Genomic DNA, 23,329 nt, shown 5'->3' on the forward strand with positions numbered 1-23,329 from the left:
ATTTAAGAGCTATGTATATCATCATTGCTACACCAATATTTTCAAGTATTTTCTTATGTTTTCCTCAAATCTTTGTTTTACATATGAGATCACCTCCAGTTGAGCTGTCCCATAACCCAGAATGGAAGCCGTCAGGGAGTGAGGCAAGAGTTTGACTTTCCTCACAAAAATTTTTGTTCATCTTAGAAGGTTTATTCCTCCTGCAAAAATGACTCTTGGCTAAAGCCATTTAGAGACTCTACTAGAAATGGAGGCATGAGAAATTCAATGGAGGGACATTCAAAATAAACCTGTTCATCACTTTTCTTTTAGTGTCCTCAGACGACCAAAAAGTGTTGAAGATATGCTTAAATATGCTTCCAGTCATCAACTTTCAAATCTCTCCTGCCAGCTGAAGCTGGAACTTTCTTCTAAAGATGAGGGAAAGAATTACTCTCAGATTTAAATATCAAAAACCTTAAATTGCATGTATCATATTGAGATGTACAATGAACAAATTCAGAAACTAAATTATTACTGCACTAACTAAAGTATGAAAGAAATCACCAAAATATGCGTGAGGGTGATTTAGAAGTTCAACTCAAAAGCCATGAATTAGAGGAATTAAAATAATTTGAAAAACAATTTGTATGGAAAATAAACTGCAAGGTATCATCAAGTATGTTTTCATGTTTCCATCATGAGCAATCACTTAGATAATGCTTCTTAGAAATAGAAATTTTATGAGGAAGTCCATAAGCATATTTTATTTCAAATGCTTGTGTAATAATCCTTTTTAGTATATAGCTGCACATAAAGAAAGTTTGAATGCATTCACTTATTCATGAAATTAGCCAGATATTCTGTTAAATATTTCCAAAATATTTATTGAACATTTGCTATCAAGCATTGGTTTGGGATTGAGGTAAGAAAGAAGAAAGTAAGCTGCAGGTTCTCTTTGCCATATAGTGTTTTACTGTACTCAATTCTGCCCTGTTAATATAGTTATCACCCAAGAAAATTCAATAAATGCTATAAATGAAGAATATACATTTTGTTGAGAGTTCACAACTAAAAGAATTTCTGCTGATGTAGAGGGGTGGAAAGGAAGTAAGAGTGACATTTGACTAGAATCTGAAATATGACAATAACTTCTGTGTGAAATTGGCCTCGTGGGATGAGGAGGCATAAATAATTCTGCCTAGTGTCAAACATCATAGGAAAAATAGAAAGAGGCAAAAATAAGAATGTAAGTAGAGGATAGACTATGTGTAGCATGCAGGCTCCAGAGTCAATCAGGGAGTATCCAACCTCATCTTTTTATGAAAAGAATAGTCATAGTTACAAATTGCAAATGTCAGAAACTAATTTTGGAACCTCTATGAAGGAAAGTCTCATTTATACACATTATCTATAGTCAACTCCATTGCCTTCATTTTTTATACACCTTCAAAAATAGTTTTCTATTTTCATTAAATATATATGTATGAACCTTTAAATGCAAAATCTACATTTTACTGTAATAGGGAATTTCTCTGTTTAATAAAAAAAAGAATGAAGATTTTAACAGATGAAAAATTTAGGGATAGTTAATGCAACTAGAAGAAGATTTTTATTAACCTTTTCAAAAGATTCATATATTTAAATTTAATATTTAAACCTATAAAAGAACATAATGTTTTTATTAACTATTACTTAAAATTAGTCAGCATTAGTCAACTAGTTCCTTTTAATACAAAAATTATCTAAGTATTGTTTCTACTTTTGATGTTTGACATGATACTGTTTTCTTTACCTATAAAATTAGTCTTTTCTATAATTAAACTCCCTTCTACAGAAAGAATAATATTAAGCCTATATCTGTACTTTGAATGATAGCATTATTATCAATCTAAAATACCTATGTAGCTTTAAACTTATAGATGAATAAGCATACTTGCATTATCAACTGGCAAAACAATAGAAAGGACAACTAAAACTCCTCATTTTAAAATGATCAAAGGGAAATAAAACAAGGCTATCTTAGTCTCTTTTATGTCACTAACACAATACTTGACATTCACAAATAGAAAGAGCAAGGTTTATGTTTTCTCATGGTTTCAGTAATGGTCAACTGGTTGTTAGGCATTAACTACATGGTGGAATGGCCTGAGTGGAGGGTGGATGAACCCTCCATAATATCCAAGAAGCAGAGCAGGAGACAGCCAGGGAAAAGCATACACATTTTTAGGTCATGTCCGCAGTGACTCATCTTCAACCAGATATCATTTCATAACAATACTTTCAGCTGCTGAACATATTAAGGGTCAATTCACTAACTAATATATCTTCACCACAGTCCAATCACCTTCCCAACAATGAAGACTTGCAAGAACATTTTAAATCCTAATGTAATATTCTTCCCTTGGGCTCCAACTGATTTCATGTCCCACTCATCATGCAAAGTGCATTTACTGCATTTTTTAAGATCATCAAAATCTCTACAGTTCTAGTATTGCCAAGAAGGATCAATCTCAAATGTTCTCTGAACATTTGAGCTAAATTCTTAGCTGTGAATGCCTGAAGATCTCAAAAAGAGAGTTAAATACTTCTAACATAGAATGGCACATGATAAACATTCCCAATTCAAAAGGAAGAAATAGGGGGACAGAAAGGAATGGGTCAAAAGCAAGATTAAAATCCAGCAGGGCAAACATTAAGTCCTGTAGCTCTTTAGCTGTACCTGAGGCAAGTTGTGGTGAGATGTGAGCTCTCACGCATTTGCATATTCCCTCCTCTTAGGAACTGTTGGTTACAGGCCTCATGGCTTCTCTCGTAGAGTGGCCCTGCTCTAAAATTCCTGTGAATTTTCTCAACAGACATTCTACATTTCTGCATACGCAACTGCATGGGGTTTCCACTATACTTTTCTATTACTCTCACAGCCTCATGTGTACTACCCTCTCAGGAGCACAGGCCCTCTTCTGCAAACTAAGTGGAACCCTTGCTGACCCAACAAGTCTTTTCTTTCACATGTTTGTAAAACCAACATCATGTTAATGATGCTATGGTGTGCTGCCTGCTTCAGCAATTTCTAGGCCCCTTTAGCCCATGGCTACAGAGGCCTCTGAGTGCCTGGAGAGATAAGCACTATAAAACAAATTTCCTGGAGGCATCCCATCACCAGCAAGGGCCACATGGCTCTCTTCTTATAAGAAACCTTTACAGTTTTGGACCTATCAGCCTGCAAAGGGTGGGTGGGGTCATACTGATTCCTGAGATGCCTTCAGACCATGTTTCCTATTATCTTCATCAAAATACTTGCCTTCTTTTTGAGGCCGATCTTTGCAAAAACTGTGGCCCCAACTTTTCAGGTGCTTCCTATCTGATAATCCACAAACAATTCATATTTTCTTCATACTTCTGATTTTTATTGTAGATCTGCCTAAAATCACGTAGCAATACCTATGTCAACAGCCTGAATATTGGCTGCATTATTCATCACCTTACTCCCATGTTTCCTCAAATTCTCTTGACTTGGGCACATTAAAGATAAATTTTCTGCCAGGGCATTGCATACATTGTCTTTTTCTAATCACCAGTGGACTCTATACTCTCAACTGAAACCTCTCAAACTTGGTCTTTATTTTCTGCATTCTGGTCTTCTGAAATTTGACCAGAATTTCCCATCAAATTTGGCTTACAACATCTAGATATTCTCCAGCTAACATCTCCATGCATTTTCATTCTGATAAATGAAAAGGTATCATCACAGTAACCCCATATCAGGTACCAAAATCTGTCTTAGACACTTCACTGTCACTGAGGCTTAAAACAGTTCCCACAATGTAAAAGAGAGGTTTATTTTGGCAGATACAGCATAGTAGAAGGGTCTGGGTAGAAGATTGCTGCTCAACCCAAGGCAACAAAAGAACAAAGAAAAAGCAAAGATGTGTGAGGAGTTGGTAAGAAGGATATACTTTTCTGGATCACATAGTAACCCATATCCAATCAGAACCCATCTTCTACAAGCATATTCAGGTGCTGCCTAATTTGTGGGGCATAATTTATAATGGGAATGAGGGAAGACTTCTCTATTGGTCTTTCAGTTGAGGACAAATCCCCATATACAACCACATCATGAAAATTTGAAGAAAAAGTCTTCATGCAGATCCAACAATTTTAAAAGGCCCCAAGATAGGAATTTGTCATGTAAAAGTTCTAGAAGGTAAATAAATCTAAAATGTGCTAGTCAGCTTTCCCACTGCTGGGAATAAATACCTAATACTTGCAATATAAAAGAGGAGAGGCTTAATTTGGCTCAATATGTCAGAGGTTTAAGTCCACCAGTAGCTGACCCTTAGCAGTAATGAGTCATGGTAGAAGGACAGGGTGAACAAACCTGCTCACTTCAAGGCAACTAGGAAGCAGAGTACAGGGAAAGAGCACCTGAGAACATAAAACTAGAGACCATAAGTGGGGCCCAGGGTTCCATCCTTATGACACTCCCAATGGTACACAGAGCTGGGCTTTATTAATACCCTATGTATTTCCCAAGTCAGTCACCTTGACAGTCATGATAAACTGTCACATTACCTAAGTATGTGGATCAAGCATGTGTCATAGAGTCAGGGTGTGGCTGTTCTTAGAGATCCTATGATACCACATTACACTGTCTGGACTTCATACTGTCATCTTGCCACCTGTCTGAAGAATAGTCTGCAGGGTGACAAAGTGAAAGCAAGGGTGATTAGAAGGCTCTTATTCTTTCATTAATCACACAATAAAATACCTTTTTAAGAAATATAAACTTTTAGCCTGATGTGATGGTGCACTCATAAACCCAGCATTGAGGCAGCTCGGGCAGGAAGATTGTTATGAGTCGAAGGTTGGCCTGGGCTACATAGTGAGTTCAAGGCCAGCCTAAACTACCATGCAGATACTGTCTGCAGAAAAGAGAGAAAAAAAAAAAAGAATGATAAACTTTTATAAAAAAGTAAAAAGGGTACAGATAAAAACAAGTATATTCTATACAAAATCATTATTAAGTTCCTTCTTAAGTCACATTACTACTAAGTACTATATATTGGATATTTTAAAATAGGTAATAGTGGACAATAAATGAATAGATCCATCATTATTATTTACAGAGCTGAAAAACAATTATTCAAATACTGAAGTGGATGAGTATTTTCCTATTATATATATTTACAAATAAGCAAAATTAATTTTTGTGTTATATCTCAAAACTCTTACAATTATAAGCTGAGTTTTTGGTAACAGAAATATAACTTGTGCCTATTATTTTGCAAATTTAACATTCATCTTAAAATACTACACATACAGTGTTGTTATTATATACAAAGCAATGTCGTTCAAGGAAATTTTGCAAAATGCAGTGTAGGTTTCCATGTTAACTAAATAATATATTATTTTTTTCATAGCATCAGTGAACACTGTGTTTTAAAAGTATATTGTTTTACAATGTGTTTAACCTACCTTAACACATGGATTAGACCATATTTCTTGCAGGTTCATGCTCCATGAGTACATATATGCAAATGGTATGCTATTTATTCACTTTTTTCTTATGTTCTAAGTAATTGATGGCTGACCTTCATGTTATAGGTCATAACATTCTCAAATTATGTAATTTTAGAGACCACTTAAGTACTCATTTTCAGAAAGAAAAATGTTGAAATAAAACATGAAAAATTGAAAATTTACTTAGGTGAATCATTTGTTCGTTTTTCTTTTTTGAAATCTAACTCATTTTAAAATATACATTTGCCCATTTTAAAGAGATACTACTTTTAATTTTCACAGGGCATGGTTTATATTATTTAGTTTTAAAATTTCAAGGCTCCAAATAATGACCAAAGTAGTACTAGATTTTATTGTAAAAACTGAATGATATAATTAAATATATCACTTGCTACACTTGCTACTCAGAGAATTTTTATTACTTTTTAATTCTAATAACAAATATAAGTTACCTGTTTTCATTTATGATGGGTCTATTTAATTCTATTGTCTTTCTTCTTATTAAGGATATTGGTCTCATCAAACCCAAGACTCATCAAACAATTAGTATGTATTTTTTCTATTAATCTAATTTTTAAAAATCTGTTGCAGAGTACAAGTTGTTTATTTTTCTAATATTATCCCAACCAAGCTATTACATAATATATGCTATAGAAATATTTCAAAATCTAACTTCAAAAAGAAGTTTATTATTATTTGAAAAATTGATCAATTCAATCATTTTTTTTTCTTTTAAAACATTGTAAATGTAGGAGAAATGCAAAATGTGGTGGCACACTTCTGTAATTATAGCACTCTGAGAGACTGAGAGAAGAATATCAAGTTTCATCCCAGCCTGGTAAATTTATCAATTTAATGATATATTGTCTTAAAATACAAACAAAGCTATAATAGATAAAATCCTTGAAGATATACGTATGGGTAAAGAATTTTTGAACAGAACCTCAATTACACAGAAAATAATACTCAGAATCAACAAATAGGATTATGTAAAATTAACAAGCTTCTGCATAGCAAAGGAATTAAACCAACAGAGTGAAAGGACAACTTACAGAATGGGAAAAATTTTGCCAGCTCTTTCTCCAGAAGAGGACTTACATCTAGAACATATACAGAACTAAAAAATAGTGGATTTTCCAAAATAAAAGGCTCAATCAAGAAACAGGCAACTGTGTTTTAAACAACACTGAGATTCTACCTGACTCCAGGAAGAATGGCTACTATCAAAAAATCAAATAGCAACACATATTGGCAAGGCTGCAGGGAAAGGGCATTCTTTAACACTGATGGTGGAAATGTAAACTGGTACAACCACTATGGAAAATAGTAAGGATATTCTTAAAAATATAGGAAATTCCATTTTACTTAGCTATCCCCCTTCTTGGTATCTTCATGGAACAGTTAGACATCATACTACAGTGATACATGCATATCCATGTTTATAGAATCACTACACTTGGTAGGTAAATCTTGGAAGCAGGCCATGTATCTAGCAACAGATAAATGGATAAAGAAATATGTCTTTTAAAATACAATGGAGTACTAAAGTGAAGTAAAGAAGGACAAATTTGAGTAACTTGTAGGAAAATGGATGTATCTTGTATTATAGTTTATATGCATGTGTCCCACTATAGCTACCTGCAATTCTTTGGGAAAAGTAATTGGATTACGGGAATTTATAGCTGACTTGCAGTTAGGGGTGTGGTTTGGTTGGGAGAGGCAGGTCAATGGAGCCCTGAGCTGGAATGTGTACATTTCCTTCCTGGCTTGTTCCTTTTCTGGCTCTGCTTCCTGCTTGCCATGCCATGAGCAGCACTCCTCTGCTATCTGTTTCTTCTCTAAAGCAATGTAAGCTTGGACTGAAATGTTTAGCAGAGAAGAAAATGACTGAGATGCCTTCAGGTCATAATTTTAAATGAAAATAATCAGACAAAGAAGCTAAAATATTGTATAACTCCTCTTATGTGAGGAATCCAAAGTAAAGACAATTTAAAAAACAGAAGAAATAAGGAAGAGGAAATAGGAAGGTAGATATTTTGTAAAAGTGAAAGGGATTGAGATTGAGGGAGGGGGAGGAAAAGGGGGAGGAGGTGAATAAAAAGAATTAAAATAACATATTCATGTACCTATTGCACATATTGGATATAAACATTACATACTAGAAACATGTAGTAATGCAAAAGAAAAAGGGAAGACAGTAATCAGTTAAGTCTCACATTAAATTTCTGAAAATTAAAAAAAAAATCAATATTTTATTCCAAAGGAATTTGACTATATTCTCTAGAAAATAAATTCTTTATTCATCTGTCACTATATTTTCTAAATGTGCACATGTGAAAGGGATGTTCTTAAATTAAATGTTCAAAAGGATACATAAATGAATGTATAAAAGATGATTAAGGATGTACTTCAGTGAGAAGGCCCTGAATTAATACCCGATAAATTAATTAATAAATAAATTAAATAAGTACATAGATGGTTAGACTGTATTCATATTACAAAATCAATATTTCTCAATGCATTTTGTACAGTTATGTAAATGCCTTTTTAATAGTTACCATCCTTATATTTAATTAAAAACCATTCATTGAATCCAAGACAAAGAACATAAGATGTTGCATAATTTTCCTGCCCCTCTCCTGCTTATTACTGTTTATATCAATGAGGTTTTGAAAAAATATAATAAATGTTAAATTATTGGTTTTAGTTATACATTTATTCATAAATTTTAATTTCAGAACTTTCTTCAGTATTTTAATCAAGCATAAACATTATGGGTTTAATTGAAGCATGAATTATTTAGACACATTTCTTTAATAGTAAAATTTGCTTTTTCTTTTCTTCTGGAGTTTTTAAATTTACATGTATAACTGTTTGCATGTATTAACTATCTACAATATATATATTTTTGAGTGAAACAAATTAGATGAAAATATAAATGATTATGATATCCAAGGCAATACACTAAATATTTCCTAAATATTATCTTATTTATCACACAGGACAACTCTGTGGAATAGATTTAGCTCCTTGTTACAGTAAAGGAAACTGATACATACTAAGATTTATTAACCTCTAAATAATCATAGCCATGAATTTTTAAAATTACACTTGAGTCCTGTAATTATTATTTGGCAATACAATCCATACTATGGCCTTAGAAATGAAGTTCACCTTCTAGGTTGTGCATTTTTTTGTGTGCCCTACATTTGATTTTCTTTTTCATATTTTTTCTTCCATTTCACTTGACCCTCCTACATGCCTGTGTGATTAAAACAGTCTTGGAAAAGATGAGAAACTGCAGATGAAAGGAAAATATGTTACTGAGCTCCACATATACAGAGGCTAAACATTCAACATTTTTTGGATATGAATGTGTTTTTGAGAGAAACTGAGCTAAAGACTGATTTACTACTCCAGAGAAATGATTCTTGTATTTAATGAGACTATATATTGCTGGCTACATTATTTTTCCCTGGAAAGATTCAGTACAATAGAAATTAATAATTAATTGATAGCAATTTCTATCAGTCTATCAAAGTTCTGTGTTTATTGAGTTATACCGTATTTTTGTAAATTTTTATAATTTTTGTGTTTTAGGATTTATTTTACTGTGGTGTGAAGAATGTGGTATTATATACAAATGCTAGTATAAATTTAAAATTTTTGGTGTTATTTTCTGTCTCCAAAGAAATCAATTGCAGAATTTTATAGCAAAGTACAAGTAATATGCAAATTACTTTTTAAATGAATTTAATGCATTTCATTTCTTTTTTCATTTGTGTTGTTTGTAAGGATGATTTCAAAACAATTATGATACTCTGTTATTTTCAGTATTATCCTTCATAGCTTCATATTTTTAAGAACTATTTGCTATAAAATAGTCTTTCGCAGAACTGTAAACGTAACATTCATTTTATTCTTTTATTTCATTAAAATAACATTGTCAATGCATTTAGAATCTTGGATTTAGTAGGTTACTTTTTTTTGTCTTCTGTTCAAGGGGAAAGTTTTAAAAGATTGGTTTTTCAGCTTACTTTAAAACTATTGCTTTCCCTCTTATAAACATAGAATACCATTGAATCTATTTTCTTGTTATTGGTTGCTATAGGTTCCATTACATACCCGAAGACATATGTATTGAAGTCTCAACTCCTACTACCTTGAAATGAGACCTTAATTGAAAATTCAGCCTTTCAAGATGGCAGCAGGCTTCAATTTCCAATTGTCATTCTCTTTACCATTCTATTTCTGTCATATAATATGTTACAGGGACGAGACATTTGTCATGAGTTCAACCTGTTTAGCTACCTTCAGCCCAGAGCGTATTTTCTTTGTGCACTGTTCTAGCTTTATAAATCCACCAAAGTGTACCCAATGTGTATTAAGTGTACCCAATGAAAAATGTAATTCCTTATAGAATTAAAGTCTGAGCAATATTGTGATAATTACTAATGCTAAATGGGTATTAATAACTTCTGAAAACAAATAATAACTAAAGAATTTTGGTAAAATCAGACTTTATTACACTTCAAAAAAAAAGTTGTGGTTATTTTACATGCAACTTGTAAAATAGAGCACCTTGATAATATGTTCAAAATCATGATATAATTAAATATTGAATTTTAAGTTTTGTTTCAAAAACTGAAAATAAGGAACTTGAATTTTTATACACCTATTTTTATTAAAAGGAAGCATGTGAAACGTTGTTTAATGGATAAATGTTTTTTATTAGCAAACAAGTTTAGAATTAAATTTTCAATTTTTTTTGAAAATTTACTGTCTTCATACATGTAAGTCTGATAAAATAATTTTATTTGATATCTTTAAATGTGTATTATATAGCCCGAGATTGATCATTCACATTTCTAAGGTGTTTAGTGCTCTTAGGAATAAAATATCCACCTTATAAATTATCTTTTCTTATTGTGACATGGGCTGTTGTCATTGTTTGATGCGGTTTAATTAGATATTCTCATTTATCATGCAGAATATTAAATAATATGTACGCTATATTCACTGAGATTTATACAGTGTGGAAATATAGTTGTAATATGTGTTTTACATTTTGTTCCTGCTGAGGCACACAAAGTGTTGGATTAAAAAATTCTGTTCCTCTAAACTTTGTAGAAGCAATTGATTAAAATGCCAAAAAGTTGTTTCATTAAAAATTTTGAAAATATCCATCTAAGAAAAAAATTAAACAAAGGTTTATTTGGGAATAGCAGGAGTTTGTTTTCTGGAAGCAAAGAAGGGCATTATTTTTTAGAAATAGAATAAGGGAAGTTGCATGAGAAATTCTAAGACGATTATCATTGGTATTTAATAGGGTAATGTCAATCTAGTTGTCGATGAGGCCATTGGTGGGCAGTTGTGCCCTTAGAAGTGCCTTTACGCTGAGTTCCAGTGGTCTTTACGCAAGGTGGTAATGTGGCAGTCTCTTGTGTTCCTCTCTCTTATTAGGAGACCATGCATGAGGGTCTTTCTTTTACAGCATTCTGGCTGCATTTTGTTAGGTTCTGATATAAATTACTTTACTTTGGTATTGACAACTTTAACAGAATTAATTCAAGCTTAATGCTGATGGAAGTAAGATTTGAAAACTTCTAAATCAAATACTTGTAAAGTGCAGTAGTTTTGTGTTTTTACTCTTATGTGAATATTATATTAATATATTAATAAAAAGTACTTTATCACTAAAATATATGTAATTTATATTCATATAGCATTTAAATATAAAATTATTATCAGTATTATCCAATGTGAATTATTTGTTGAGGATTTATAGAAATATCTTAGGGATAGATAAAATAATGATTTATATATTCAACCAATTACAATAGTAATTTAATAGTAACAGAATATAATATAATAGTACAATATACTATATAATATAATACAATAGTAACAAAATATAATTACCATTTGTGAATAGAGAAAACTGATTATTATTTGTACTTTTGTTTTTAGTTGATATTTGTAAATTAATTGTTGTACATTATTGTACATTATTTTATATTGGAGTTACAATTTATCTTTCATTCTACAAATTTTACTGTATATACAGTAAAAATACACACACATATGATTCATTAATGTAACTCTTTACTTTAATGGCATTCAATTTTACCAAAAGAAAAAAAAAAATACAGAGTTAATGGATCTTATGGTTCTGAAATAGTTGAAGTAACATGTAGATGCATGAAACATGATGTCTACAGAAGGATTTTCCACACCTCATTAAATATAAAAAATAGCATTTTCTTGCCCCCCACTTCCACTGACATATCTTTATATTTCTCTTTGGTGCACGAATAAAATGACCCTTAAATATTGAGATAAGTTACTCTGTTGTGTCACTATAAGAACATCTAGGAAAATAAAGCCAGAAATTTCATTTCAGAATAGGGCTTAACATTGAAAAGTTATCTCTATGTATTTGAAATATCAGCATTTGTTTCATATCTGGTGCAATATAAGAAAAAATTTGAAGCATACACTAGTAAACTCAGATAACTTAAAAATTATTTTAGTATATCCATTTTGTCCAATACATTTCAATTCATTTCTGATTTTCCCCAAAAATGTAATTTCTTTATATTAGTTGATTATACATTTAGCAAGGCTTAAAGAGGTACTAGATATTGATATAGATTCCAAAATTGTCTCATGAAAGCAGTAATCCCACCATACAGTTATTCAGAGGAAGTTTACAATCTTCAGACACTTAAAGAGGCATTAAGGATGCTATCACAAAATTAAAGCAATAATTTTAAAGTCTAATCTATATGCATTGGTTCTTCAACAAGAAAATTGATTCATTATTATTTCATTTCACATTGAGAACCATATAGACTATTAAATAAACCAAATGAAATGCATCCACTGTATTACAGAAAATGGTGAAATATTTAATTATGATAATATCCCTGTGTGCCATGATACACTTGACTAATAGCTATCAGGTATGACTCCCAGTGGTAAATGCAATGCAATAAGAAAATACACCATGGTGTCCATGAGCATGAAAGAGAATTTTTAGTCTTACACAGAAGAATTCATATTACAAATTAAAAATACTCAAAACATTTATTAATAACTATGTATGGAGAAAGAGGAAAATAAATGTGTCTTGGTTCACTTCCTGCTGCTTAAATAGAAATCTTGATGGTGAGTAACTTATAAAGAGCAGAGATGAGACTCATATCTTTAGAGACTTGGCAGGCCAAGAGCATGGAGAGATCCTGTGGAGAGGGTTTTTGTGCTACATTGTCCCATGGCAGAAGACAGAAGAGCAGAACAGTGGGTCAGAGAGTAACAGAAACCCACGTTCACTTTTATAACAAATCCATCCTTGTAAAAAGCATCCCATTCAAACAATAATAATATTTATCCATTCAACTAGGTGGATCCTTATGATACAATTATATCTTTTTAACTTCCACATTCCACATTGTTGGATTGGGACTAAGTTTCAAGCACATGGCTTTTAGGGTACACATTCACACCACTGCAAAAGGTTATAGCAAAAGTGAAGAAAAGACAAAAATTGTAGACTAAAATGTCTTCAAATTCTTAATATAAAATTTTGTGCAAATATTTTGAGTAGATTTCCTAGAAATGCCTAGAATTTGACATCACATTTGACAATGACATTTGAAGATGCCATTGTGAGGTATCCTCGGAAACTCGGGATGAGTGATTGTTGATAATATGAAAAAAATATGACTCTAAGTCAGTAGTTCCTGTAACTTTGGAATCTCTTCTTTAGGTATTTCTAAATACTCTGTGAGATGTTAATATCAAGTAGATTCTAGACCTAAAAGTAATTGTCATGATATAAATATTTTAGAAGACAATATAGGAAAACATTCTACAACCTCAGCATAAACAAGATTTCTTAGAAAGAACACATTCTCAAAATTTTGATAAATTAAAAGTCATCAATATTTAAAATATCTGCTCACCCGAAGTAGCATTAAGATCTGTGTATTTCACTGTGTGTAACTTTTAACTCAAAAACTATAGATTGAAAAGTTTAACTAAATCAGTTTTGATATTAGTATAAACAATATTACACAATGATTGAATCAAACAGTGCCTGGCAATAAATTATTGAGACAAATAATACACTGTAGATACAGACAGTAACCAAAGACGATGCAAACACAAAATATAGTAATGGCAAAGAACACCCAAAGCAGTATAATGAGATTTCCCACAAAGACATGGAAGGATATTTTAGAACTTCAGAGAGCAGAGATGAAAAGTTTTGAAGGCTGAGAGAGGAAAAAAGCTTTGTACTATAATATTTCTTAAGGATCCAAATCTTATAGCTGTTACAATATTTTTATTAGCTTTTTATGTTTGTAACATAAGAAAGCAATTTATTTGGGATAAAATGGAGTTAAGTGGTTCAGCTTGTCATATTTTTCTTTAAAAGAGAAATATGTACTATAAATCTTTTGAATTAAAATGCATTCAGTCCTATAATGTCTTTTTAACACATCTTGCTACACTTTGAATTTCTTTATGCATGAATTTGAAGTATATATTTGAGCAAATATAAAAATACTCAATTTTATACTATGGTTCAATTTTATGTAATGCTTAAAGCACTTTTAGCATTTTTGTTTGAGAAAGTCAAATTATGTAAAATCTTAAGTAACAGGCTTACCTTGTATATATTTTTCAAACTCAAAATGAAAATAAGTTTTAAAGTTTTAAATTGAAAACCAAAGGAATGTTTAAAAACTATAAAGAATGGAAAATATAACTAGCCTGAAAATCGTAAATCTCTCATTTGATTTCTCAGTTATATATAGGTAACTTTAGAGTCTATGCATATATTTTATGCCATATTTATTGCAAGTTCCTTATAAAAGTACAGTCCAAGTCATTTTAGAATCCTCACTGGCTTTTATCAAACGTCACCCTAATAAGGAAAAATATATAATATAACTTACACAGAAACTTTAGGTTAAAGTTGATATTTAGCTATTATACATAGTTACCTCCAAATGGGGCATACAACTTTCTTTCTTAAAATAGTATTAATTGAATGATTTGTGCTTAAAATTCCTAAACATAATATCTATTGTAAGTAGTAATAATATTTCTCTGTAAAAATTGTAATGATAAGAGTTATTTTAGATGTCAATTCTTCTTGAGATTATTAACCAATAATCGTGGAATGGAATATTTTCTCTTTTCTCTTTCTCTCTTTCTTCTTATTTTCTCAGAGAATATAACAGTGAATAACTCAATAATTATCTAAATTCCTATAACACTAAATATTATTTCAATGATTAGATTGTTAGAGTCATTGAAATTTTAGAGAATAAGATTAAAACACAGGTATTGAGAGAAAAGTTATTTCTACATTTTTTTGAATTATAATTTTCATTAGCCCAAATGATTCACAGCATCTATGATATATATAATTATTTTACACTAAAATAATGCTTAATATAAATGATAAAAAGTATATTTATATGAGAAAAATGATTTAATTAGAAAAAAGTAAAGAATTTCTTATAAAGATATAATTGTATATTTATGTAATGTGTTTATATTATTTGTGTATACTTGTGAGTATAAATTTAAAAATACGGTAACACCTGCTGTATGATTCAAAATTTCATTATAAGAAGAAAGTAAACAAATAAATTGTAGATAATACAATCAAAATATTATCATTAAGTTAAATAGGTAAACATAACATACAAAACTATATACAAATGTAAGCATCAGAGATTATCATATTTTTCATATTATCTAAATGTATAGTTAGAGACAGATTCCATTCCAAACTCTTCCTTGTGTGGATCTTTACATAAGAAACAACTTTTTATATAGAGACTGTGTTCTTCTGTAACAGAAGGAAAGTTTTTTCTTGTCTAATATAATAAATACAATGTCACACTCAAGAAAAATGTTAGGCAAGTCTACTTGCCCAAGGTATAGGTCTGGCAGATTTGCTTGCAGCCGACTATAATAGATGCAAGCTCCCTAAATGTGAAGTTCATCATCTATGACATGAATCAACTGTATGTGCAATCCTCTCACAAGGCACATTTTCGTGAACACAAAGCTCATTTTTCTTGCTCTGCTATGGGTCATAACGGCCTTTGTCTTACACAGTGGTCTGCTGTTTTCTGCCACCATACATAAAATTGTGACAGGTTAAAATCTGAGCTTACAAGCAGAGCAGAAATCTCAGAGTTTTGGTAGCATCAGTAGATTTTGAAGATGTGATGCTTTCAGAAAAAAGATAACATGGTTCTCAGAAAAAGAAAGGAAGAAGGTCCCAAGGACCAATTATTGATAAATGTTTAGACAGTCCATCATTGGAGGTATTACCTAATAGGGCTCTGGTGGACGTTCAGTTCATTTCCAATGCTGTGTGGACAGCATAGTATCACAAATGCAAGGTGGATAGCTACTAAGACACACAGTGTCCAATTAGCAAATAAATCATTGAACCTGAGTGCGGACAATTTTTCATAGGCCAATACATTAGGATCTAATTTGGCTGTTCACACTGGGGTCTTCTGAGAAAAGAAAAAAAAAAGAACCAAGATATATTATGTAAAGGTTCAAATTTCCAATGATGAATGTCATTATATTGTATACCTAACATGTACAAATAAAATTAATTAAAAAATTAAATATAAATAAAAGACTTGCTTACTGCTGGTTGGAGTCCATGATCTTTAGTACCATTCCTTTCATTCTATACACCTTAGATGCTTTAAGTCAAAAAATAAAATATGGTGAGGGGTGTGGATTTAGTAAGCTGGTTCTTAAGTCAGACCTAAGGCTATATATACCCATCACAGCACTCTGGGGATACTTAGGGCAGGAAGGTTTATAGATTTTTTATGGCTCCACTGGATACAGGATATCAAGTTACCAAGCTAAACTGTGCAGTGGAGAAGTAGGAGGCTTAAAATTTCTTTCAGTTTGGACATGTTCACAGGGAGAAGAGAGAGTGAAATACTGGAGTCAAAGGAAAGGCTTGTGTAGCTTCAACAAATAAGCTCTGTTGTATGCTTGTGTATAACTTTCCTATCCAGTTATTTTCATAGAAAATCGTCCTGTTAGGTAATAGCCATATGTGGATAGATGGAAATGGAAAAACTCCTTTGTCTTTAGTTGGTGGAATAGATTTTATTGTGAGTGCTACTAGCCTCTGATTACCAAAGCTTTCACTATAATAAATAAAATCCTATTCATCCCAAAATATTTTTGTGTGCTGTAGTAAATGTTATTGTTTACATAAGTTGTCAAATTTTAATTGTTAACACAGTAATACATATAATTTTGTGTATTTAGTGTCACTGCTTTAGATTTTATTTTCTCTCCTATATAATCAGATTTTCTGTGACAAAAGGTAGTTTTATTTCTTCCTTTTGAAATTTATGTACCTTTGCCTTATTGGACTATTACACAGACTAGAACTTCAGGGACAATATTGAATAGAAGGTGATGAGCTTACATTTTTTGTCTTTTTCTCACCTGTACACTTTTCACTTATGACATCTTCATTAAATTGAGAAACTTCTCTTTTTATTCATTGAAAGTTTTATTATGAATGAAATTTATATTGTTTTAGATGATTTTTCTATTTATGTAATAGCTTTGAGTACTTTTGTATTTGCTTAGTAATAGAGTGAATTTAACTGATTAACTCTAAAATGCTAAGCCTAACTTGCCTTCTAGAAATTAAAATAAAAATAAATTGATCATTAGGTGTTATTTTTCTTTTATAACAATTTTGTTAAATTTTTTGTTTAAAATTATTCTCTTTTATAAAATATTCTTTAGTTTTATAATTATGATAATCTTTATTCAGATTTTGTTATCAGATTAACACAGACTATTCTGAATTATCCTTTCAATTGTACTTTTCAATTGACTTTTTACATGTGATTATTACCTTTCTTCCATAAATATTTGCTAAAACGCACAAATAATGTCATTAGATATTAAATTCTTCAACATATGATTTTTAAGATGTTTAGTTTTGAGAGAAAATTTGTTACTCTGTGTCACAAGATTAAAAACCATTCAACTGCATTACATTTGTCACAGTATTTTATTACTATTTTTGTAGGTGAAGAATCTAATCTTTACAATTCATTCATTCTTCTTATTTGTCATTTGTTATTTTTTGAAGGTAATTTTTTTACAAGTTTCTTTGTAAATTACCTCACAGAATTAACTTTTATTTTCAGTGATTCACTAAATTCTACACATTAAGCATGTGCCTTTTTATATTAATAAAGCTGATAAAATATTTTGTGCAGACAATGATGGGAAAATGAAGAAAAAGGGAAAACCAACTATGTCACTGGAGAATCACTTGTGGAGGACACAGACCTGAGATAAAGGCTCACTTAGAGACAATGATTTAATCAGAAGATTACAAACACTCCTCCTTCTTCATACTTTACCCCTACATGGATAGGCACCAGTATAAACATTGATTTTTAGCCAACAGAGCGAAATGACAGAGACTGTATTGCTAGCATTTGTAGACGAGATTAAACTTGCACATTAAAGAAATTTGAAGACTTTCATCACTATGGAATTAAAATAGAGCTCAATAACAGAAATTCAATAACATGTTAAAGATATGTGCCCTAAATTTGTAATGCTATTATTTATTAAAATTAAGACAAATAAAATAATTTACCCAATAAACAATCAATGTAACAGATTAATATTATTAAAATATGCAATATCTGAACAAAGAAACAAAATTGACCTATATTTTAACTTGAATATATATTGAATAACAAATGTTAAAAGAAATGTTTCAGGGCACATGGAAGACTTACCAAAGTCAATCAACAGTTGGTCTTAAGCAATTTTTGTTTACAGGAAATGGGAAAAATGTAACTAACAAAAGATAACTAGAAAATTTTCACTCTGTCAAATAAAATAATACTGTTAGAACCTATTATGGTCTGGAAAAGATATCTTCCCAAAAGGCACATTACATGGAGGCTTGGCTACAGATGGGCTTTGGAAGCAATTGGATCATGAGGACTCTAACTTCATCAGTGATTAATGTATGAAAGAACTACAGCTTGATGTCATTACTGAGGGATGAAGGACATGGAAAGTGGGTTCTAATTGAAGGTGGGCACATTTTAGGGATAATATCTGGTTCCTGACCTCAGCCTCTCTGGTTTCTGGTTATCTCTTTTGTAGCTTTCCTCCACCAAACCAGTCTGCTTTATGATTGGCCAAAAAGCAATGTAGTAAACCGCCCTAGATTGAAATTTAACAAAACTGTGAGTCTTAATTGAATCTTCCCCTAAGTTGTTTGTGTCTGGTATTTTGTTTCAGCACTGGAAAGCTAATACAGACCTATTTTGTGGAACAAAGAAGAAAGTCTTAAATTAAATACATCAATGCAGATAATGTAACTTTATTTAAGACTTATTTAATGTTTTAATTATCTATGTACAGAATTTGTTCTTTTCTACTACTAGACAATATGTAATTTATATTATGAAAAAAGATTATTGCAATTTCCATACTTTTACATACTTGTAAGTCAAAAAACCTATTGATCCAATAGTGTTAATATTTGTAATAAAAATTCTTTTAAAATAGTTTCCGATTTATAAAAAATGTGAAGATAGTACAGTTTTACTTGGAAACTTACAACTAAGTTACTCCTGTCAATATTTCAAGTTACCAGTCACGTACAACTATGAAAATTAATAAATTTGTACTGATAGCTACTATTAAAGTTCAAACATTATTCAGATTTCCTAGTTTTTTCCCTTAATGATTTTATTTTATTCCAATATCTCATGTAATGCAGCACTTTTATTTAGTCCTGATGTTACAGAAGGGTCCTCTTATTTTTTATGATGTTCCCAGTTTTGAGGAGTACAGGTCAAGTATTTTATGGAATATCTTTGTATTTGAATATTTCTGCTGCTTTTTCTAACATCATAAATGACTTAAAATAATTATATATGATAAGATTCATTCTTTGTTCTACAAGGTGACTTGGAAAATGAATATTGTTATGCATTCACATTCTCAAGATTGTATAGAATAATTTCAGCACTTTAAAATTGCTGTTTTCTTTTTTTCCCTATCCCTAGCATCTAGCAACTACTTATGCTTCCACAATGTTTGTATATTGTTTACCAGAATTCCATGTTACTGGGAACAAAGAATGTGCATTCTTTCACACAAGCTTCATTAGTTTAGTAATGTTTATTTAAGATTCATAAATTTTTGTGCTTTCATAGCTATTTTTATTGAAGAATGTATATGTAACCTAAAATTTATCATATTAACCATTTACAAGTGCACATTTCAGTAACATTACATTCAGCTACTATCTTGCATAATCATCCATCTACTTGGCTCTTTCCTTCATAACATTTTTGCTGTCTAGGAAATTTTCCATGGGGCCTACCCCCACCAGTAGAGTTCTGCAACACAAAACACCTCTTTGAAGAATATTATCTCTTTATTCTGCCTTTATTACTAAAATTTTCTAACAAAATACACAATTCATTCCTTTTTTTTCCTTATCTTGGTTGCTCCTGCTAAATGGAAGCTCCGTGAAGTCAAGGGTTTCCGTTTTGCTCACGGATATGGAAAGAACTTAGAAGAGTACCTGGTATTTAGCAAGTTCTCAATATGTATGTGAACCAATAAGTAATTGATGGAAAGAATTCTCTGGGTGAATCAGCAGGGAGTAAATAAAGGGGGTTAAATATATTTTGGCTGGGGAGCTGGGATCAGAGCTAGTGACCCATGAAGGACACTTGTTGTTTCTCATTGCTTTTGTCTGTGAATGAATAAATCCACTAAAAAGATGGTAGAATGGCCACTCACCCTCCGTGATGTAAATTTATAACACTCATTCAACAAAGTTGAGCTCAATTTCTTGCAATTTCTTGGACAAAAATGGCTTTTACCAAAAAAGAATCACCTGAACTTGTTTAAGACTAGTGTTTCTGTTTAATAATTCAGCATTCATTTTTCATTCTTTTTTAATATCTCCAAGAAATACTTAAATTATTTTGATAAATTGTAGCATACATACCTACTTGTCATTCTTCTGCTTTCATATGAATTCATTTGATTTTCTTTTAAATAACTATTCTTTTATTTACACAGGTTGAAAATTCCATTCATTCATGCAATTGTATTTCCCTGGAAGTCCCTGAGCATTCAGTATTTTTGTAAGTGTTATACAAATTTGTAATCTCAAATGGTATCACTCATAGCATAAATAAGTAATGTAGCTAACAGATATGTTACAGATATGTTTTTGAATGATTATCTTTGGTTGTTTAATGACTATGAATACAAAAATTAAAAAGATTCCAAAAGGTTAAAATATTTATGGAAGCTTTGTATGTAGGATGTTAATTGATGAAATTCTCAGTTCTCATTTTTTTGACATTAAAAAGTAATTTTCATGTAAAAATAGGTAGAAGACCAATGGAACCTTAAATTCCTATGAATACAAATAATAAAATATATTTGCTAAATATATAACATTAAGGATTGCAGTAATTTATCTCAACAATGTATAGTTTCAATAAAAAATAAAACCAGGTTAAGGGAACATAATAATTTTGGAGCATAGTATTTTAATAGCTGATGGATACAGTATATTTATAGAAATATATACATATATAATTCATATATATGTATGTATTACAAAAGCAAAGCTCTATTGAGAAGTATTAGAGAAAAATTATGTTTTATTAGTTAATTCCCTAGGTATGTATAAAACTGCATAAAGCAATAATCAATATATACTAAAATACAAAATTATATGCTTACTTAACATGTAATTGTACTTTTAAAACATCTTTACATAGCTTATTCATAAAAAATAATGTTGTTGCATATTTCAATGAGCAGATTTACAGAAAAATATAACCGAACAAGACTCATTTTATATGTTAATGTAAAGTTATTTTCTTTTGTGTAGTTCAACATGATTCATAAAATTCCCTCTAATACATCTAATTTCACCTGATATTGTTCTGTTCTTTTAAATAGGTTATGTTCTAGAGTATTATGTTTGAACATAATTAGCATGTTATTTATTATGAGTTATAAATGTATTGTTTATTAACAAATGAAATGGGAATCTTTAACATAGTGCTAATATCTTTCCTTCAGTTTATATGGTATTATTTATGGTTAAGAGATATTTAGTTGCTTTTTAGAGAAAAGTCACTTCACGTTTTCTTTCAAGGAAAGACAGGGGGCAGTAGAAAGGAGGAGGGAAAAGGGATGAAAAAAGAATTAAGATAATTTAGTAACAGGTACACACTTCCCACAGGGAATGTGATCATTATGTACAGCAAATATGTACTAATAAAAAAAAATGCTCGAGGTTCTATTTGACAGTTTGTTATTTGGCAATTGTTTGAATATTATACTGAAACATTTATTCTTCAAATATTTGTCAAGTGCTATTTTGAACCTGACTATGTGCTAAACTAGAGGTTCAAAACTCAGAAGGAATCAGTTTTTAAGAAGTCTACCATGTACTTGAAAACAGCAATAACTAATCAAAGCATCAGTCTTTGGAGAATCACATTCAACAGTTACTTCTTCCAATGTTAAAAATCTTGCTGATGCACAAAAATACAATATTCAGTTGCTAAACACATAGAAAAATTGAAAAAATAACTTAAAATTCAATGACAAGAAATTCTAAATCCAGTCTTCAGTCTGTATAAATACAGATTTAGCCAAATAGGCTAAATATCCATGTATGTGAGTTTATAACAGGGGATAGCTAGTAGCCATCAAAATCACAGAAGCCCTTAATTAAAAAAAAAAAAAAAAAAGAAGAGAACTGCTGCATAAATGATGAAGCCAGACCAGATTTGGATAATAAGCCTAAATATGTTGCAACATTTCTTTAATCATAAATATAAAAATCTTGTGTGATCCACAAAAGCCAAGATATTTTGTTTCCCATACACTCTGACAGAATAACTAACAGATGAACTTTAAGTATGAAGGACAGTTTAAAAAGAAAGAAAAGAAGGGAAGACTAAGATTTAAGAACCAATGATAAGGAAGAGAAATATAAAATATATTAATAAATTTAAAGAAATTTTGAAAATAACAATGATAGAAATAAAAGCAATATTAATACATATGTTAGAGAGGTTAAAATCATTATGTTTTTTTAAAAAAAATGGCAAGCAATACAAACATGGAAAATTACATTAAGACCAGAGTTTCAAAGAGGGATGGAGTCATCTGGAGTTTATGTCTTCCTAAGAAGAAAAATCTTGATTAGTTTTATGATTTGTAAGAGAATCATGAATTACAGTGGTACCTGGTTTATGAACTGAATTTGTTTCACAATTTGGGGCAAGATGTCTGCATTTGTGTGAGGAAGATGGCTGTGATCATGTTTATCACTCTGTGAAAATTTTGTCAAAGGCTTTTTTTTTGCAAATCAAATTGTTTGCAAAAAGAAGCATTTGTGAACAGAGACATTAAAATTACAAGAAACAATAAAGAGAAACCTAATTTAGAAAAACATGGTGAAACAAAGAACCTAGTTTAAAAAAAAAGTTAAAATAATTGTCCCAATTGTGCATGATGATAGACAAATTTGCATTGGTCTCTTTGGTTAATTGAATTATCACTCTAAAGTATTAGCTCTTTGGGTGATACGGATAGTCATTCAGTAATCTTCCTTTTGACTTTATAGTTTTATAAATAGTGCAAAAGATGAAGGAAAAATGCAAATAAAAAGTTAGCATATAATTAAAATTATTTGGCTAAGCCAAGAAATTGG

The 23,329-nt window shown here is 30.6% G+C and overlaps 1 long non-coding RNA gene across 1 annotated transcript in view; it reads left to right on the forward strand.

Annotated features, from left to right (window-relative positions):
- LOC147824482 (uncharacterized) overlaps window positions 1–11,127 on the forward strand; it is a 62,542-nt gene extending 51,415 nt beyond the window's left edge. Inside the window, exon 4 of the long non-coding RNA XR_015442304.1 lies at window positions 9,614–11,127. This is a non-coding gene — a long non-coding RNA (uncharacterized LOC147824482). The remainder of the gene's footprint in view (window positions 1–9,613) is intronic.
- The last annotated feature ends 12,202 nt before the right edge of the window (window positions 11,128–23,329 follow it).

This window comes from Heterocephalus glaber, unplaced genomic scaffold (assembly GCF_053883595.1).
Source record: "Heterocephalus glaber isolate CG9 unplaced genomic scaffold, H.glaber_assembly_v1.0 deba00001538, whole genome shotgun sequence".
NCBI lineage: Eukaryota > Metazoa > Chordata > Mammalia > Rodentia > Bathyergidae > Heterocephalus > Heterocephalus glaber.